The sequence below is a fragment of the Phalacrocorax carbo genome, chromosome 16 (assembly GCF_963921805.1).
Source record: "Phalacrocorax carbo chromosome 16, bPhaCar2.1, whole genome shotgun sequence".
Classification (NCBI taxonomy): domain Eukaryota; kingdom Metazoa; phylum Chordata; class Aves; order Suliformes; family Phalacrocoracidae; genus Phalacrocorax; species Phalacrocorax carbo.
In genome coordinates, this window is record NC_087528.1 from 14,568,287 (window position 1) to 14,587,958 (window position 19,672).

The 19,672-nt window shown below is 41.4% G+C and overlaps 1 long non-coding RNA gene across 1 annotated transcript in view; it reads left to right on the forward strand.

Moving 5' to 3' along the window:
• LOC135316014 (uncharacterized) overlaps positions 1 to 19,451 on the forward strand; it is a 57,704-nt gene extending 38,253 nt beyond the window's left edge. Inside the window, exons 2-8 of the long non-coding RNA XR_010375490.1 lie at positions 14,168 to 14,224; positions 15,419 to 15,565; positions 16,344 to 16,463; positions 16,703 to 16,847; positions 16,942 to 17,055; positions 18,204 to 18,546; positions 19,316 to 19,451. This is a non-coding gene — a long non-coding RNA (uncharacterized LOC135316014). The remainder of the gene's footprint in view (positions 1 to 14,167; positions 14,225 to 15,418; positions 15,566 to 16,343; positions 16,464 to 16,702; positions 16,848 to 16,941; positions 17,056 to 18,203; positions 18,547 to 19,315) is intronic.
• The last annotated feature ends 221 nt before the right edge of the window (positions 19,452 to 19,672 follow it).

Consider the following 19,672-nt stretch of genomic DNA (forward strand, 5'->3'; position numbering starts at 1 on the left):
AAATTGACAGCTATATAGGTTCATTAACCATATGGTACTGACAGGGAATCTCTGCATCACAATGATTTAGGCCCAATTTTTTTTTTTTTTTTTTAAAAAAAAGCTCAGTTTAACTTGCACTTCACCATCTGTATGTCTAGCTAAATGCAAACACGCTCACGGTGTGAGCAAAAAAATCCCAAAAGGTGTTAAATAAATACACGAGTCATCCCGTGGAATAAGACCAAAAAAGCAATGGCCAAGGCTCACAACACCGAGATGTGCATACCCGGAGGAGAAAATATTACTTAAAACAGCATCAGTAGGAATTCGGCAGTTCAGTTAATTGGCATCAGAATTAACAGCATAAACAAGGTGCAAAAAATATCTAAACTGGTGGGAATTCAGGAATGGTTGGTGGGACTTCTTACTTTACATGTACTACTTTCTGTCTCCAGCAAATACCAGGCAAATTAGCTTCTCTTGATTCTGGTGAACAACCAGCAGCAGCAAGGGCACGAATACTAACATTTTAGAAGCTCAGTTCCTTGACCACTTTTAGAGAGAACCTCTTTTTTAGGTATCTTACTGACCACTTTTTTCATGTCTAATATTGAAAGCTTTTGAAAAACAGGAACGGGTTTGGTTCTATACAGGACAGAGTTGCTCAGAAATTGACCCTGGTCACTGCTGGCCTCAGCGACCCAGTGGCACACACTCCTGTTACTGGCTGATCTGGCAGCTGGCTGTAAAGAAATAGAATCTTTTTTGTCGTGGCTGGGGGGTGGTGATGGTGGTGTTGCTGGTGTTCTGCCTCAGCTCTATAATCCGTAAAGGAACAGAGACTTTAAGGTGTATCTTATTACTGGTTTGGTAGGACTTGCATGCTAGAGAAGAGTTGCTCAAGTAACTTGCTCCTTTTATAACCTCTTGCTAGAAGGAGCAAGAGGGAACAGGGAAGGGTGTAGAGGAGAACTGGAGCATCCCAGTAGCTGGTGTGTGCCGCCAGCATCGCCCTCGTACAGCCGTCTCGCCAGCAAAACGCAGGAGGAACAGAGCAGCTTATGGCCACCGCGCGAAGCAGCTGCAGCGCAGGAAGGGGAATTTAACTGCGAGGCTGTGAGGCACAGCACGCGTGGCAGCCGAAGCCTCGCGGGAATCACGCGGAGATGTCAAGCTCTCTGAAAGACCCTGAGATAGAAACAGGAAGAGCTTAGCAATTGTTGACTTGGTATTTCTTAAAAACAGAAGCAGCTGAAGGCTTCCTCTGTATTTGCTTCTAGCCCAGTCGCTGGGCAGAGAGGCCAGACCTTGCCGCAGGGCATACCTGCTGGAGAGAAACTGCTAAAACCGCCTCGTGGTTGCTGCTCCCACCAGTCTGTCACGATCCACTGTCGGGCTGAACAATTTGGCAGAGGTTAAACCCCCTTGCTTTCCAACCGACCTCAGGTAGTTCTGGGAGGTTGGGGGCGGCTGGGCTTAACTTCTGACTGACTCCAATGTGTTATCGTGACCAGTCTCCTTTTACATTCTCGGGAACAGAATTAAGACTCAAAACGGAATCAAAGTGCCAAGTCACTTCATTTGGCCAACGAGAAATACACGAGAGAAAAGCAGAGAAAGAGAGGAAAAAAAAGAGAGAAAAAGCTAACAAGCGAGCACGAGAGCGCTGCAATAGCTACCACCACGGACCTGGGGCGGTCCGTCCCTCCTGGCGGTCGGTCCCTCCTACGTATCTCCAAATCCAGCAGCAGAGGGACATCCCAGAACACTCCAAATGGCCGCCGCCGGTTTCCCCTTTTTATAGCGTTGCCCTCTTGCACAGGCAGTGACCGGTTTCCCTCCCCCGCCCCCCGCCCGGCGGCGCCGCGCATGCCCAGTACCGCCACCAGAGGGCGCGGGAAAGTTCTAGAGGGTCCGGGCCGCGGTCAGGCGGCGCTGGGCCCGGCGCATGCGCGGAGGGCGCGCACTCCAGAGGCCGCGGGACATGCGCGCCGCCGCCGGGCAGGGCTCGCCGGGCGGCCCCGGGGACCGGCCCGGCCCGCTCGGTTGCCGCGGTGACTGAGCTGCGGTGGTGAAACCTGTCCTGCCGGCCCTCTCGGGACAGGTGTCTGGTCCCTTACACGCTCTTTCGCAAACACGTGTGAAAGTCCCGCATCGGGCACAGACCGCGCCTGTCCCGTCCCTGCGGGGGCCGCCTCAGTGCGTCCGGAGGGTCAGCGCTGCCCAGCTGGAACCCACCGATAAGCCCCACCAGAGAGATCAACCCACCACGCCGTCCTTTGATACAAAAATCGAAGTGGGATCGTACATTTACGTCCCACCGTGGTAAATCGTGTTGCTAATTGGTACGTTATTTCATGCGGATTATGGGTCCGGGTTTGATGTCCCTCCATGGATTATGTAAATCAGCATATACACACACAAATGGCAACATTAGCCGTAGCGGCATTAAAACATTTGCCTTTGAAGTAATAAAAGAATTGCTGTTCCACAAGATACTAAAAATCAAAAGTATTCCATACTACAGAAGTAAAGTGTCCTTTTAGTCATCACCTATTGACAAGTAGTTTTTTACTGTTCAGAAACATTCCATCTTTACAAGGTTTTGATTCCAATTATGGAAAAATATTTTCAGATTCTAGAAATTCCTGATTTAGAATTGTTCAGGGCCAGAATTTTATTTTGTCACGTCCTGCAAAATACACTACAGATTCTCTTTACTCTTGAAATCCTTTGTGCATTAGTGCTGCTCAGCTAGTTTTAGTTAGATGAGAAAGAAGTGTTTTACTCTGGCAGCACAGAATGGAAAAATGGCAAGAATCAAAATGGTTATTTCCCTAACTATTAGAATAACTGCATTTGTTCTCTCCACTTTACCTTTTAATATGTAATAGACCTCCTTGAGCTAAATGATAGATGCTATTCCCCCTATACAGGATTATCCAAGGGCACATTAGTAATATTACTTAACAAACGGGGACAAATGTTAGTGGTTAACTCATATAAGCAGACCCAGTAAGGAAAATTAGTTTATTCAATGTTTCACTGAAGCTTATAAGGAATCAATAGCAAATACTTTACTTATTTAGGAACTCAGTGTTCTAGTCATCTTTAGGGATTGCTTGGGCTATAAATAAAATGAAGACTGCAATATCTTTGGGGCAGTAATTTCATTACATATTTATATAGCAGCCTCCAGTATAACAAAGACTCCACCTAGATAAGATCTGTGGGTACTACAAAATAGATGAATACATGAAAATGAAAACATTAGAAACAAGCTACTACTATCTAAGTAGTTAATTGAAAATAATTTGTTTGCTTATTATAAAATGTGAGCTTCAGGTTTTTTTTCTCATGGCATATCTGTAACGTCTATTAATGTAAGTCTTAACTATAATTAAGGAACTTACTTCCTTTCAAGTTTTTCCCCTACAGACTGTGGTCCTGTCTTCTTTTCATCAAACACATGTAAGTTCTATTAATTCTAATGGGAGTTTAGCCTGTACATCAAGGCAAGACAAAACCCTTTTATGTTGAATGTTTAATTAAAGTTCTTTAAAGATTTTCACGTGTACTGTAATGTGCTAATTATTTTCATACCTAACAACTTCAAAACTTGGAGGGGACTAATAGAAGTTGTCGTTCCGACTAGAAAGGAAAAACCCTTAGGCTGTGCACGGAAGTTTACAAAAAGCCCGGATTCATCTAGCTTCAAAATCAGGACACAGGGGGCAATATAATCATAATTAATTTCTAGAGAGATTTTTGCATTTCATCAGTGCAACACTCATTATAGGTTCTCGAAACCATCAGTTATGTCTTATTTCCATCTAATAAACAAGCTGTGTTCACGGCTTTATTGTTTCAGCCTATGTCAATGACTTGCAAACACTATATTTTGTGGTGGGCACCTTTAATTTTTTTATTTTTTCTTGCAGAATGTGGTATCCTAGGAAGTGTCACACACCAGAGTTCTTAGCAGCAGGGTGTGCATGCTCACTGGCTGTTCCAGCAACCAGTGATAAAAATAAAATGACAGTGAAAGTAAGTATGTAGGACTGAATGACATCTGGAGGATATTTGAAGAGGGACAGCTCAGTGGTTCAGTAGAGGCTGAGCTGAGCGTCCTGTGTTGTTTCTGTGAAGCTGGAATGGCTGCCACTAAGCATGCGGAAATCATTCGGAGAAACAATTCATCTGACTTACAGGCTACCTTCTGCTATTGCCTCATTTTTGGGCTGCAAGAAGGGTACAAGGTGTTTGAGGCTTTCTGGGGTCCACGATCCTCTCCTTGCTGCTTTCATCAAAAGGGCATTAAAGGGTCTCCAAGCATCTACTCAGATGTACATCTGCTACATGATCTGTGTCCAGATGTCCCCAAACCATGTTAGAAGAGGTGTTGTAGAGTATGTGCTGGTAGACTGGCTCTACATAGTCCTCTATGTAGAAGAGAGACCTGGATGGTCATTAGCAGTACATTACAAATTACGATGCACTTCGTGTAATTCGTGGGAGGCACTGCTATTTGGATAGCATTGTAGGCCAAAACACTCCGGCCAAACAGTTGCTAGGCTCGGAATTGAGACAAAGGTGACCTGCTAACAAAAGATCTGATACCTGCGCCCACTCAGTGATAACATGAACTAGACCGGGGCATTTGGAAAACTGCCATGTGCGGGAGGAAATGCAAAGTGAGGATTAACTCACTTGCAGATATGCAACTTCATCACGCAGGCTTGATAAAGCCTCTTACTGGATGAAACTAATTCCTTCTGCATAAATCCTAGAAGCCTTTCGGCAGTGGCTGATGGAGGTAGGAGAGCAGAGCAGAAAAGATGTCTGTGTCCTAACAGCATGGAAGGCTGCAGGAAACAACCCAAGAATTAGGACTGCCCTATGGCTACACATCAGATCTGATCAAATCTCATCCAACTGTAGCTTTGCTCAGTGTTGTAGGTGGTAATGTACCATGTTCTGAAGCTACAGATTATAAAATCACACAGTAGATGACTGTGTCCCTCTATTTCCACTTGCAAGGGCCATGATAAAACAGAATAACCATTTACTCTCACTGTGTGGGTTCCCTTGACTACCTCCCTCACAAAGGAAGGGGTGAGCACTCAAAAAGACCTCCTCCTCGGTCAGCAGGCTCAGCCAACGAGCAGCCCCAGCACTACCTAATCTCAGTCTCAGAATCCATACAGACTGTGAAGGGCATTTGCTATGTTTGTGAAATTGTTTGTATCTACAGCTGGCAATTTTTAGCTGTGGATTTGCTCTAGAGAACTTGTCCCTCAGAGTGAAGTCACAGGAAATTTGCACGTTGACATCGGCAGGAACAGCACTGGTTCTAAAGCAGGAATAATGAGGATTATATATATTATTGTTATTTGACCAAGTGTCGTTAGACTGAATTCCCATGTGTCTGTTCCAATGGGAAGCCTTTTCCCTCACCTGTAGTACCTCATCTGTTCTCCAGTTGAGGCTCCAATTATTTATTTTTAGCCCTTTTGGAATCTGTAGCTCATCTAAAAGCAAATATATCCTTTAATTTTGTTCCTGTGTGAGAGCAAATCTGGGAAGCTAGATGTTGACCAAATTTCTAACTGCCAAAACTCATAACATTTTAAAATATCGACATAAGGGAAAGGAATAGGAAACCATCAGGACATACCCCTTAACCACGCTGGAAAGCATTTGGGTTGCAGAAAACAGATCCAAACTCATCTCCTCACAGTGAATGGGCCTTATCTCTTCACGCAGGAAGGCTAGATAGAAGGGATATCTGAAGACTGCAGGATCTGTGATAGCATGGAAGAAATTGCTAAAGGGATGCTCGAGCTGAGTAGAATTACTAAAATATCTTTTCATATCTAGACAGTAGTTACTCTGTAACTATGGCATCCACAAAACCATTTGCAAAACAAGGCCTTGTAGTCCACAAATTAAATGAGGCCCTGTGCTATGTTTGATAAAATCTCCAGGCAGTCTGAACTCTGCTACACAGACAGTCTGCCCAGCCTTCACCATCTGACGCCATCTCACAGTCCCTAGGCCTCCACCTCTATATGGGACCACTGCCATCTCATCCTCTGGAAGACAAGTAGAAAGCAAAACACTCTTCTCTCACCACCATGCATGCCATTTCCACTAACAAGGACCGTCCCTTCTTTTGAAGTTTGATTTACAGGTGCTATAGAGCCATTGTGCTGACTGCATGTCAGTCTCCAAGGAAACTAGTAGCATATATATTCCAGAAGCATCCCTAGATGAAAAGGGGTGTTATTAAAAGTGTTCTCAGCATAACCCCTGCTATGAGAAGGAGCAGAGTTCAAGGTCTTCCGTTGAATGGTTGAAGGATGCTGTGTTCAAATAGAATGCTCTTAAGGAAATAATAGCAGGTCAAGCTGGGGATTTGGCTGTTGTACAGGTCTGAAAGAGTCAGAAATTGAAAAATAATCTATGTAAAGCTTTAGAAAGGCTTGATATTCTTTTATAAATCAGCCTAATTTTAGGTTGGCATCTCCTCTGTATACTTAAGTATTAGCACTTTCTGTAATACGTTGCCTTTTTGCGGCTATTACGCTTCTCAGCCCAACCTGTATCAGCGTGCACAGCTCTATTTTGAAGTTGATGCTCAACTAGGTTTTTATATCGCTCTTTTAAAAGACTGAACAGAAGCACAAGGCAGCCAGGCTGCAGTCCTCCCTGCTCCCCGGTGCCAAGCAGCTGGGTGCCCCACGGCTGGGATGGGTGCTCTGCGCAGTAGAAAGGCCCTGTTGTTGGAAAAGGCATCCCATGAAAACGTGCGCTTCCATGATTGTTAAAAACCGTCTGTGGCATTTTCAGAGCGTGTGCGCTGAGAGCAACATCTTACTTGAATTTTAAATAAGGAAATAAATTCCCTTTCTTCTCTAAATTCCCTGGTAAGTTCCCATCTGAATAAGATATGCTTTCCTTTTTTGTCTTAAACCTGTAAGGATATTATTTATTCAATCCTAGTGGAAGCTTTATCCGGGAGGAACCGAACTAACCCTATTCTAAAGTTTAAGTTACTAAAGCACTGGGGGAACGTGTGAAATCAAAGGTATTACATAATATATGAGCTTCTCATTACTGTTGCTGTAGTACTGACTGCTAGAAACATAGCTGCTCAATATTGAAACTCATTTTCTCTTTTATGGCACAGTTCAGTATAACCAAACACAAATAAATGGAACAAAAGACTAAATCAAACAAAGCAAATAAAAAGAGCAAGAGAGCACTGCCAATAATGTGGAGTTTCATTCCCAGCTTGGATCCAAGTGGACCATGATAATTCCAAGCATTTTCACAAAACAGTTTAATTTCACTTTATGGAGGAGTTTCAGTTTCATAACACTCTCTGCCTGAGTGTGTATCTGAACAGACACTTACAGCTACAAGAAAACATTTGAAGACTCAAGAAGGAAGATTTAGGCATTCGCAAAGCTCAAATCTGATCCTCAGTAAAGAAAAGGAACTGGCTGGGAGAAGAAAAGGGATAAAGATGTTTTACAGGGGAAGAACAACTGAAGTAATTAAAACTATATTGCTTGCAATTCTTGTTTTATTTTTCTGTTTAAATCAGAAAAACAGCATATGATGGAGTTAAGTTCTCATTTGTCCCTGTTGTACTGCTTATCTTCACCTTTTGTACCTATGCATCCTTAGGATGCCCATAAACAACAACTGCAGTCATTGTAATGGACAGAGAAAACAAAGCGTAAAATTGGAATATAACATCATAGCCGATCTGTTATTTCCTACAGCAGTTCTATCAAATCCAGAAATGAAAGGACTGTAAGCTTGGCAGCAAGTAACAGAAGAAGAGTTTTACCTGTGTCGTGGTTCAGCCCCAGTCGGCAACTAAACACCACCTAGCCACTCGCTCACTCCCCCCACCGCTGTGGGACGGGGGAGAGAATCAGAAGAGCAAAAGGAAAAGGAAAAAAACTTGTGGGTTGTGATAAGAACAGATTAATAATTAAAATAAGATAATGATTATAATAATAAGGGGAAAAAAAACCAGAAACACAAATGACACAACCACTCGCCACCCGCCGACCAACGCTGCTGGTCCCCGAGCCGCGGTTTTCCCTTCCCTCCCCCCGGCCAGCCCCTCCCAGTTAACGTACTGGGCATGACGTTACATGATATGGAATATCCCTTTGGCCAGTTTGAATCTGCTCTCTTAGCTGTGCCCCCTCCCCTCCTGGCTGCTTGTGCCCCCAGCAGAGCATGGGAAGCTGGAAAAGCCCTTGACTAGTACAAGCACTGCCCAGCAACAACCAAAACATTGGTCTGTTATCAGCATTGTTTTAATACTAAGTCCAAAGCCCAGCACTGCACCAGCTACAGGGAAAATAATTAACTCTCTCCCAGCTAAAACCAGAAAAATATTCTTTTGCCAAATAACAATCATACATACACCCTGACCTGGCTTATATTTTCTCCTCAGAACTGGCAGTAGGACAAAATAGTATTGACAAGACAGCCTTGCTAGTACTTGCTCCTAAATCGCCTACCTTGTGGGACATCAACTGCAGCTATCATTGCATTACTCTCTCATTATGAAATAGGATTTAACACGGCATTGTGCAACATGAGAATGTTTTCAAATCCTTATGCTACCCTTCTGCATTTCTTATTGAATTTGCCCTGCATTTCCCCTATCAGTAGACCTTTGTTATTTGATGCTAAAACATTTTAGGTAAACACAGATATATTTCCCTATTAATTTCCACATCCCTTGCGAAGACCAGATTAAATTTACGAGACTTTACCAAATGTTAACGCTTCATGTGACAGGACATGCCCAAAAGCATGTATCCAAAGCGGACAGCAGAAACACTCTGCCAGAGACATAATAGCAGAAAGAAAATGGAAACTCTTTTTAGCATGATTTGCAGTATCTTTTCTCCTTTCCTTGAAAAACATTTTGCAACAGAAGAGACAGCTGATGAGAGTTTGATGTTCAGATACATAAGAGCACCAATGTATAGTATTTTCCTTGATAGAAACCACAAGTCTATTTTAGCACAGAAAACACAGACAGAGTACCCCACGTGCTTGCTTAGAATCACGGCCTGGTAGGGAAAGCACAGGAGATTGGGTGTTTGTAAGGGCCTACCTAGTAGAATAGCAAATACTTTCATAGAATTTGCATATTCCTCCTCTATCCAAAAGGTGATCAAGCCATCACATATCAAAGGAATAAAAGAGCAATGTGCAAATTTACCAAACTCAAAATCTCAGGTCTGTAGTGAGGGAGACAAACAGGGAGCAGAAGGCAATTTTCACCACCTGGCAAGGATGCAGATTTAGGTCAATATCAGAAAAACTCCTTGTAATAGGATGAAGAAATAAAGTGGTATTATTAGCTGTATGCTCGGTATAAGGCCTTGCCAAAGTAAATGATACAAGCGATCTACAGAACCCAACAACAGCTAATTTTCAAAGAAACCACAAAAAGCCTATATCAAATTATCCCTTTTAAGATTAACATTTTAAAATGCTTGATGGTTTTATGTGGAGAAGAGCATGAGATGAGTGCTTTAAATTGTAGTGACAAAAATATAATACGAACAGATTTTGTTTTCTCCTATCGTGTTAGAAAACAGCCTGTGCAATACAATACTAGGGGGATAATTCCTGTTTCTCCAGGCAATGGACCATGCCATATCTACCCACCAGCCTGCCTTTCAAGTGCAAGAGAAAATCCTGTTTGCATTCAAATCTGAAAGACCTGAGAAGAACCCAAACCACTTTGTAGGTGAGTTAACTTCTACTTAAGCCATTTAGTTAATAAGTTCAGCCCTTCTCCATGCACTTGGCAGTTAAAGGAAAATAAACATCTGTTGCAGTTCTGTTGTTAGTTCAAACACCGAAGCATTAATGCTTGACCAGGTATTGGCACAGCACTGATGCTGAAAACCTAACAAGAGATGCTTTGATCGGATAACTTAATCAAATGCTTAACAACACTCGTTAAGCTGCCAGTAAAGCAGGATATAACAACAAAATAGATTGGCTAATGTATCTTGATTAATCATACAATTTAAATTTTTTCATTGTTGAATTGAAATGAAGGAAGAAAACAGACTTCACAGCTACACCAGTAATTGTGCACAGCAGTCATAAAGCAGGGATTATAAGGTTACGGGTAATTTAGGAATAATGTGAAATTACTTCAGGAGGTAGGCTAGGCTGGTTTCTTCTGGTTTGGGTCAGGCTACTTAGAGAAGCGTCATACCGGATCCTGAGAATGGAGACATGCATATTACTAATATAAAATTCATTCTCTACTCACTAGAATAAAGGACAACGTTCATATGTTACCTGAATATTGAATATTTGTCTTCCTTTTTATCTTAATTGTACAACATATCAAACAATAGGTCTAATAGTTAAATAAAAGGGAAATAAAACAATTAATCCTAGGAAAAGTCATGTGTTTGGTATAAATATCTGCTGGGCTCTACAGAGATGCTTGATTTTACTGACACTTCCCACCGCAGTTACTCAAAACTGACACATTAATTATTTAGGTTAAGAGTATTACCAGTTCAAATATATTTATTTTCCTTATTTTGTGTCTGTTTACATAAGTTACACAGCCTGACCAAACCAATTTGCTCAGTAAGTGATAATACTGGCTTCCAGAATACAGATGTTAACATGCGGACTATCTTTCATTTAGTCCCAAGATTTTCAAAGGTTGGAAGAATGATCATAGGATCTTATTAATTTTTTGAAATTAGCTGTTTATTCTCAAAGAAATCAGAATTAAAATTATACCTTTGCCTGCAGCAAGTATTACTAAATGGAGCTCCTTCTCTCCAACTTGGTGAAAGGCAGACTAGGTGCACTGGGCAGCCCGTACAACTCGAGAACATGATTCCTGCCACACCAAGTCAGGTCTCATGCATTTAAGCAGGACCAGAAGCACTCTCCCACTGTGAAATACACTCTCAGAAAACATTACTCCTTTCTCCTCCTTCTGGACCCGTCAAGCCCATGTATGAAATAGCCTTTCTGTTTCAGCACAAAATCATTCAATCTGAACAGAACAACTTCTGAGGACCAAATAAACATGTAACACAAGTGAAGATCAAACCAAATCCACTGCTGCATTTCCCTTTGTTCCCAACCATTAACCTTCGCTCTTTCCAATTCAGCCTAAAGCATCTTCCTTGATAAGGCAAAAATGTCTGATCCTGCCAACTTCACTATGCCAAGGCAGTTGAAGATGACCGGCTTTTCATTTTTTTCTCCTATGAACAAATATTTCCCCTGTGATCAGCAAAGTTAGGAAACACTAGACTGTAAGTAGTGGCACAATGTCCCCTACAGCTCAGAAAATACACCACATCCCACACTTGTGCTGTAATCGCTTGTCCATACCAGCAGGTATGACAGATCTGATTTCCATGGCTGAGCAAAGGAAAGAAAGGCTGATATCATCAGCATATCATTTCCATTTGTCAACAGAAACAGGATTGTGATTCACATCTTTGCAATGGGAAACCAATGTATTAACCATTTCAGAAGCTGAGATACTATTCATGAACACCTGAAAAGTAGATTTCCCATAGGATTTTTTCCCTCCTGTCTGCATTTCAGTAACTTGAAATGGGCTCCTTACATGTATATTTTTATACCTCTGTTGGGATTTCTTTTAAGCAAACATTTTAAAACATTTTGTTCATCTGTTGAAACCTACTATTTCCTGACACAAAACATCATATGACAAAATACAGCTCCTATTTGAGAAGGCACATTAGTGAAATGTACAGTGTTACTATATCTTTGATGTAACATTAAAGCACAATATTAAGATCTTTCAGATTAACACAAGCTTTAATTGAAATTAAAAGAGGAGAAACCTAAGCATGTATAATGCATTAGGATTCAAAAAGGTTGCTTCTTCTAGATCACCACTTATAAGTCATCTAAGGTAGACACGTCCCAGCTTCTAATCATATTTCTATTTCAGTACTTTTTACAAAATTATTTCCACTTCATGTTTACTATTTATCTTCACTCTTATTGCTTAAACATATTTTGCTGCTCCTTTGTCACCTACAAGAGAAGGACAGGAGAATAAGAGCTGTCACTACAAAAACTTCCATGACCTCTCAATTTACAAACATCCACATCCTCAATTTTATACTTCATTGATGTTCCAGGTGGTGTTAACAGGCGCTTCTGATGGGTGCACAGCTATTGCATGGTTAGCTTTATTCCCTGACCTACACGTTTACAACTGTGGCCCAACAAACTTCTAACACAGCCTAAGTACAAAAGAGCTTTTGTTCCCAGATCACAAGCACCAGTCATGACAAAAGGAGTCAGCTCTAATCCTGTCCAAGGAATCGGAGCGTTACAACAAATTTTCTGAACGGACCTGCAGCACCTTCCCCACTTGTGCAGAGAGTAGAGGTTTTTTTTTCTCTCCTTAAAACGAAATAAAATGGAGTGGTCGTTGAGACATCCATGTGCCACCTGGGAGAGTGGGGTTAACCTGGGACGTAGGAGAGCTCCAAGGGTATCAGTGGGTCGTGGGCAGGGTGCTCGTTGGGGACTCGGGGGAATGGCAAAAGTCACAGCTCACGGGTCTCCCACGCACCGGGTGGGCACCTCAGCTCCTCCCTACGGGCTGGCTACGCTTCTTTCCCCTCTGTGGACTTTACTACGCTGCCAGACATGTAAGAGTTAAGCGATGCAATAAATCTTCATGCCAGTGGTGCGCTTCCCTAGTTACAAGATGCTCCAAAAATCTATCCAGAAATTAAATAAATTCAGCTAGAAATATACTAAACTTTGGATGACGTGATTTATCCATTTTATTGGTATCAAAACCCCATATGCTGCATTTTGTTTAATTGCAAGGTATTTAACGTTGGTTTGCATTTGCAGTATGTTATTGAGTCTAACTGAATAATTAGATATATTTTTTTCAAATAAAGAAACTGAGGCAAAGGGTTTACCCATCCAAGATACACATAAGGACTGTGAAAGGGTTATTAACACAACTCTTACATACCAAGGTGTTGTCATTCCTGCAGATTTTCACCTCACAAAGCATACTCCTGTATAAGAATTGTATTTGAGATACCATCCATGTGATTGTTTCCTCTCTAGCAACAAATATAACATACCCTTTCAGCATCATGCATGAAGTACACCTGTCATTTTATTCAAATTAGCACATGATCATAATCCAAATTGGATCAATCTGAGCCATCCGTCACTAAAATTTAGGGGTATATTATCAACATCATGTGTAAGGAGTTATGCATGCAAATTCCTGCACATCAAAATGATTCAATACCCAGAATATTATGATATTAAGAATTATGGCCAGCGTGGCACTCTTGTGTACGTAATGTTCCACGCTTCCCAGGCATTTTGCTCGACACCTGAGAAGTAGGAAAGAAGACACTTCACAGAGAAGCCAAACAGATGAAAAAAATCACAAACAGGGTTTTTTTTTTCAGAGTGGAACTGTAACTGCCATTCCCACACCCAAAACTTGCTAAATCAGGTAATTAATACGAAGGGTAATAATATTTGTAATAGCAGGTACAAAAGATCTGTTCTAGGAGATCAAGTTCTTGCTGTAGGCTGGTCTCTTAAAACACACAAAAATTATATCTGGCAACTGCCAAGCACACACAAGAACTCCTTTAATAATTAATAATGATCTAATGAACACCTTTCATCTGACTCAGAAATTTCTTTCTACTTCAGCTACTTCAACTCATGATCATGCCTTTGTATGTTTGTTACTTTCTTGGACTCGTGAGCACTTTGTTTTGTTTTGTTTTGGCTGGAGAAAATCTGTGACACTGAGAGGCTGGAATTAGTGTTTTCCTCTGTCCAAATCCTTGCTACGTTTTGTTCCAGAGGCAAATGGGATTCTGACTGCCTGATGGTCGATGGGATGGTTTCCCAGTAGGAGACCAAGTTGAGGAGATGTGGCGGGGAGAGGAAGGTGGAACAGGGAAATATCCACCTCCTAGTTTATGTGCGTGTGTTGTGTTCACTGAAGATAACAACAACAACCACAACAAACCCGAGCCCCAGCCCAGCCCTTCCCCAAAGCCAATGATTTCTCCAAGAGAGGAGTTTTTAAAAAACTTTTACCTTTCCATTTCAGGCACTGCTGGAGCTCTATTTGCTAGAAGGCATTGAAGAAAGCCACAAACATGCAATTGTATCCCTTGGAGTTATTTCTATTACACCTTCAGTATACGCGCATCAGGGGTCTGAAATGTTTGTCACCTACGTGTTCGATGCATTTTCTAATTTATGCTTCAAACACACTGCAGGTGAACACGTTTAGTTAAGAATTAAGTCACAGACAGAAGCATTGTTTTATTTCTTTGTACTGTAGATTTTTTAGGAATTTTAAAAATGTTTTGTTGCAAAGTCTTTTCTGATATGAGAAAACAGGTTTACTAAGCAATGTTAAAGGTAGAAAGCTCCCCTAGGTTTTCTCAAAATGTAAACTGTTTTTCATCTTTGAAGCACCCATACCTGTAGCAAACAGCTGCTTCCTAGAGCGATGCACTAAAATGTGCTGCTTCAGAGCAAGAGGAATTCTAACAGTGGTTTACCAGTACTCAACTCTGCTGAAATCATCCATTTTCCAGCACAGCTAAGAGGGCTTGCTTTTGTTCTCTTAAAAGTGCAGGCACACAGAATAATAAACAGAGAGAAGAGAAAAGTCATTGGGCAGAAATTTAATTTTTAAGCTGCCGAAATAACCTGTGTTGCTTTGGTTGTTTGTTGCCTGACCCGAGAGGGGAGCCTAGAGAGCAGGGGGTTTAAAAGCTGTTGCACCCCGGAGCTCTCTGATCAGAATACATCCCCAAAACCGGCTGTCAGAAAGAGAAGGTGACACTGCCAATGAGTGATCCACATACTGGTTTAAATCCAGTTTTAATCATTCAGAGCTAAGCTGTGCTGTAAGGACACCCTAATTTCAGTTGTTTCATATATGCTGCTGTAGAATTTGTTTGCTTTAATAATCAAGCATTGGCCGTTCACATGTTTTGAATGTCCAGCTGGTGGCTCCAGTGACTAAAGAGGGAGCCTGAGTTTCCAACGGAACTGTTTAAATATTGAAAGGTAACTTTTCTGAATGCCGTAGAGAAATCAAAAAGTCTGTCTTTCTGGTTATTTATTCAGAATGCAATTTTGTTGTTAGGGCCTGACTATCTTCAGGTTGCAACAGCATAAAATGGCAAGACTAATACATGAGTATTTTCTGTGCACTACGACTATTATATTCTTATTTCACTTTATTATTTATTAATATTATATTATTAAGAGTAATAATATTATTTCATGTGATAAATTGTTCACCTTGAAAATTTATTAACCTTAATTAGATGCTTAATATCAGACAATTTACTTGCTGCTAGACATCATACATTCCTTTCCAAATAAAACAGAAACTTCAGTCGACTCCTTCACAGCTGCCTTTGCTATCCCTTGGGGTCTTGTTAAGCTTATTCAAGGTTTTTGGCTTCTAGACCACAAGGACTATGAAGTAAGTATGTTCCAGTTTAGTTAGGCATACATTGCAGTACAATGCTTTGATCTATAAAATGACTTCAAAAAATTGGTGCTTAGCTAATAACAGGTGATAAAACATGGGAAGCTTTTTTTGTAAAACTGCTTCAGCAGCACCTTCAGCGATACGTGATGATTTGCAATTCTGATTTAATTACGTTGACAGGAAATGGATTAAGACAATCAAGAAGTCAACATTAATAATGCTTGACATGTGAATTGCCAAAGCCGTCTGTTCAGGTTGTTTTCAGCAGAGCAGTCGAGCACTTTCTCAAAAGCAATGGTTTGGGTACTTTAAATATTAAACTACCATCCTGGCAGCAAGATTTGAGACAGAAGACCGCAAAAGTGACTTTTCAATCTAATTCATGTTCCTTCTGATGCTAAAGGTTGTTCGTTGCCTGTCACAATGTCAATATAACCTGTTTGCCTGGGAGAATTTATAAAAGGTGTATTATAAAAGGTGATGTGATTGTATTTATAAAAGGTGATGTTTGCATACGGAGATTTGGTTATCCTGGCCATGTGTGAATCACTCCTTTCAGACGACTCCCTTTGTTCTGTATGGCTCACTGATTTTTTTTTCTGCAGATACTTCAGAATTTATATTTACCTGTCCTGTATCAAATCCTTCATTAGTCATCATCTAAGTTTATTCAACAGACATTCACCCTTACTGAAGACACTTTTGAATAGTTTTGTTGTGTGCATGTGTGTCTATATATCTTAGTAAACCTGATCTCTAACTTCTGCAGAATTCCCTGGCCCTGCTCGTTGAACCAGCTGCAATCAAACCTGTGTCGTGGCAAGACGTGAGAATTCTTCAGTCCCTCGTGTGCCAAGGAGAGCATAGGCGAGCCCTCAGATATATACAGGTTGTGAAGCTATTGTTCTCAAGCTGTAGTGAAGTGCAGCTTTTCCTCACTGTGCTGTTGTCCAATAGGTAAAGAAATATATGCCACCATTTTGGCATTGAAATACTGTGAAAGGTGGAGAACAAACACTAGAAATCACAATCCCCTAAATTTCCTTTAAACTTTGAATACAATATTTGTGGGGCGTCTTTTTGGTGATACTATTAATATGCCTTTATGTCTCAAAAAATTAATTACAGGTGCATGGCAGAGGCTTAAATTCTGCTGCAGGAACACACCACTAAGATAAACGTGGAAGAGCTATTAAAAGATATGTATGACATCTGTCGGGAGATGGGACTAGTGGAAGACTTCCTGAAGCTGCCTTTCACAGACTCTGAACAAGTAAGTGTGGGCAAGAAAAAAATCTGAATCTCTTCTTTGCCAAGAGAAGGAGCAGTATCATCATATATGTTTTAAAATGTGTTATTTCTCCTAGAAGTGTTCGGAGAAATTTTTACAGAATCATGAAATTCTTTTAGTCCAGCACCTGCAGCGTGCCAACTGTACGGCAGCAGCACGGCTGAACCAGGCGATGAACATTCATCTCACGGTAAGCGTAAAAGTTCTGCCAAGTGTGCCAGTTTCTCTCAGGTGTTACTAATTGGTTTTAACAGCGCTCAGTAAGAATCCTGCTTTCTTTATCACACCATTCTTTGAAATACTTGGAATAAGCCTCTATACCTTACGTTACAGCTGAACCTAAAAGTTGAACAAAAGATGTCACTACTCCAAAGCTACCCCGTGCAGTTGGAAATTCAATGTTACAGGTTGTTGTTGACTCCGCTTCAAATAGTTTGTTTGTGTCTGAGGATTAAATAAGTATCTTTCTGGTCAGCCACTCTTAACATTCAGTTATTCAGAGACGTATGTTACGTAGGGTTCGGATTATTGGAGGTTGTTTGGGTCACTGTGGAATGAAGAGTGTGTTGTATGTCATCGCTGGTATCTCACACGCAGCTCTGGGTGCCAACCCACAGGCAAAATTTGCATCATGGGTTGTTCTTTTTATTATTTCCTCAAGTTATAGCGTGAGGTCTGCAATTCCACAACTTTCATTTTACCCCTTTTAGGACAGAAATTCTTACCTAACTTCTTATCTCAAAATAGCCATATCAAATTTTGTGTCATGGGAACTTCTGTTGTGGTTTTGTGATACATTTGCTGTTTCCTGGAACTATAGTTTTCCAGGGAAGCAAAGTTATGGGGTGGTTATGGAAGGTTAGGGCCTGCGTTTGAAAGCTTTAGTCCAGGGGGAAGGGGTGTGTAGGTAGCTTTCTCTTTCTCATTTTAATACTCACTTCCTTTTGTCCAATGTAACCCGCCGTTGCCCTGGAGATTCAGTCACCTCAGGCAGTGGCATTTCAGGAAAAACAAGGGAAAGGCTGCTATTTTGTCAGCCATTTGAAACTTGTGGGTGCTGACAAGCGTGTCAGAATCAGGTTCTGCAGAGTGCCAGAATGGTTTTAACTTAAAGTTGTAGGTTCTGTTATTATTCTAGTCTTCAATCCACTTGGCTAAAAATTCCGGTGAAGCTGGTGTGCGCTGATGGGCAGAACTTGCTGCTGTTCTGTGCCGTGGGTGTATTTTACTGCACCTGTAGAGGAAACGTATTCACTAACTTGAAATAGCACCGAGAGTTCCGTGCAACGAACTTCTTGTAATTAATTAACTTCTTGCTTTACGCTTTTCGTTCATCAGAATGATTGTGCTCCTCGCTGGAGACAGAGAGCAGTTGCCAGAAATTCTCTATCAGGCCAACACGGCAAGACCCTTCCTAGAGGTCAGAGGCAGCTGGCTGTAGAGAGAGCCAAGCCTTACCATCTGCCTTCATCTGGACCAAGAGCAGGTAATTTTTAGGAGGGGAATATAAGGCACAACTAACCATCGCTTTGATTGCACAAGGCTGATCGTTTTTCCCTCTTACTTTACAGCCGCAAGAGCAAAGCCATTCTCAACGGTAACAAAACCAGCTAATGCAGGAAATGTGGATCCAAGAGCACCTTTCAGCAGTCGTGTATTGGCCAAAGTTAGAGAGTTATGGGTAGGAAATGAGCAGAAACCCAGTTGAGAGAGAGTTTTTCTGTTATGATAATGTTTGTTATGCAAAATACATATATTTATATTATGGTAAATGTGTTTAGAGAATTTAAGATAGCTGAAACTAAAACAATTATTACCATCAAGTTATTGGTGTATGGATCTTGATAGACTTGATTGTGTGATCAAATAGTGATCTCTTCCCACTTGCTGACGTGTTTCTGCCTCTTTTACTTAAAAACAGGCAGAATGATAGAGAGCAGAAAAGAGGCCAGTAGTTGTCAGACGATTTTCCTACAGGTGGTGTGGCCAAATCAACCTCAATTCTGGTATATTTGGACTTGAGGGCAATGAATGTCAATTACTGCCCTTCTCTACTGTCCTTTTGTCATGACAGAAGACCAAGACCTTGGACAGATCATATTACAAGAACATGCCCAGCGTGCAAATAAGGCCACAGATAACTAAGCAGTTTAATCCCCCATCAGAACTTCTTCTCATGGAAGATGACTCTCAGGGTTGTCAGCGCACTCCGTTTATTTGCTGCAATTTCATCCCTTCCCATGTAAACAACCATAACTACCTTCCGGTGGGGAAGAAACAAGCTCCAGGCAGAAGCCAATGCATAGTTTCTTGTGAGTTGTTAGGCAATGCTTGTAACCTCTCAGTCTAGGCCAATTGGAAAATACTATGAAATACTAGAATGTCACATAGTAAGACTGCATTTGTTTCTTATGTTGTTGGTACTTTTGTCTTCTGTGCAAAACTTCCAGGTTTCCATCGCAGGAATGCTGTTTTCACCAAAGCAGTCAAAATGATGAGTGCCTTTGAGATGCTCGGAGAGAAATGTTCTGTGATTCCTTTTGAATTACATCTGTTCCTCAAATAAAAAGCGTTTTCCAGTGCACTGTGCTGTGTGGGTGACCAATACGTGATGTAGAGGGAAAAATACAGGTGACGGTTCCTGATGTTGGTTCAGGTCACTTACTCCTGGGCTGTGCATCACCCGGCGTGGTTCAAGAGCAGGCTTATTCCACAGCAGCCATCGGTGTGGTGTGCCTTGCTCTTGAACTGGGTTTAAACCCAGACTAAACCATGACTTATTAGTGAAAGCCTGATTGCTGGTAGTT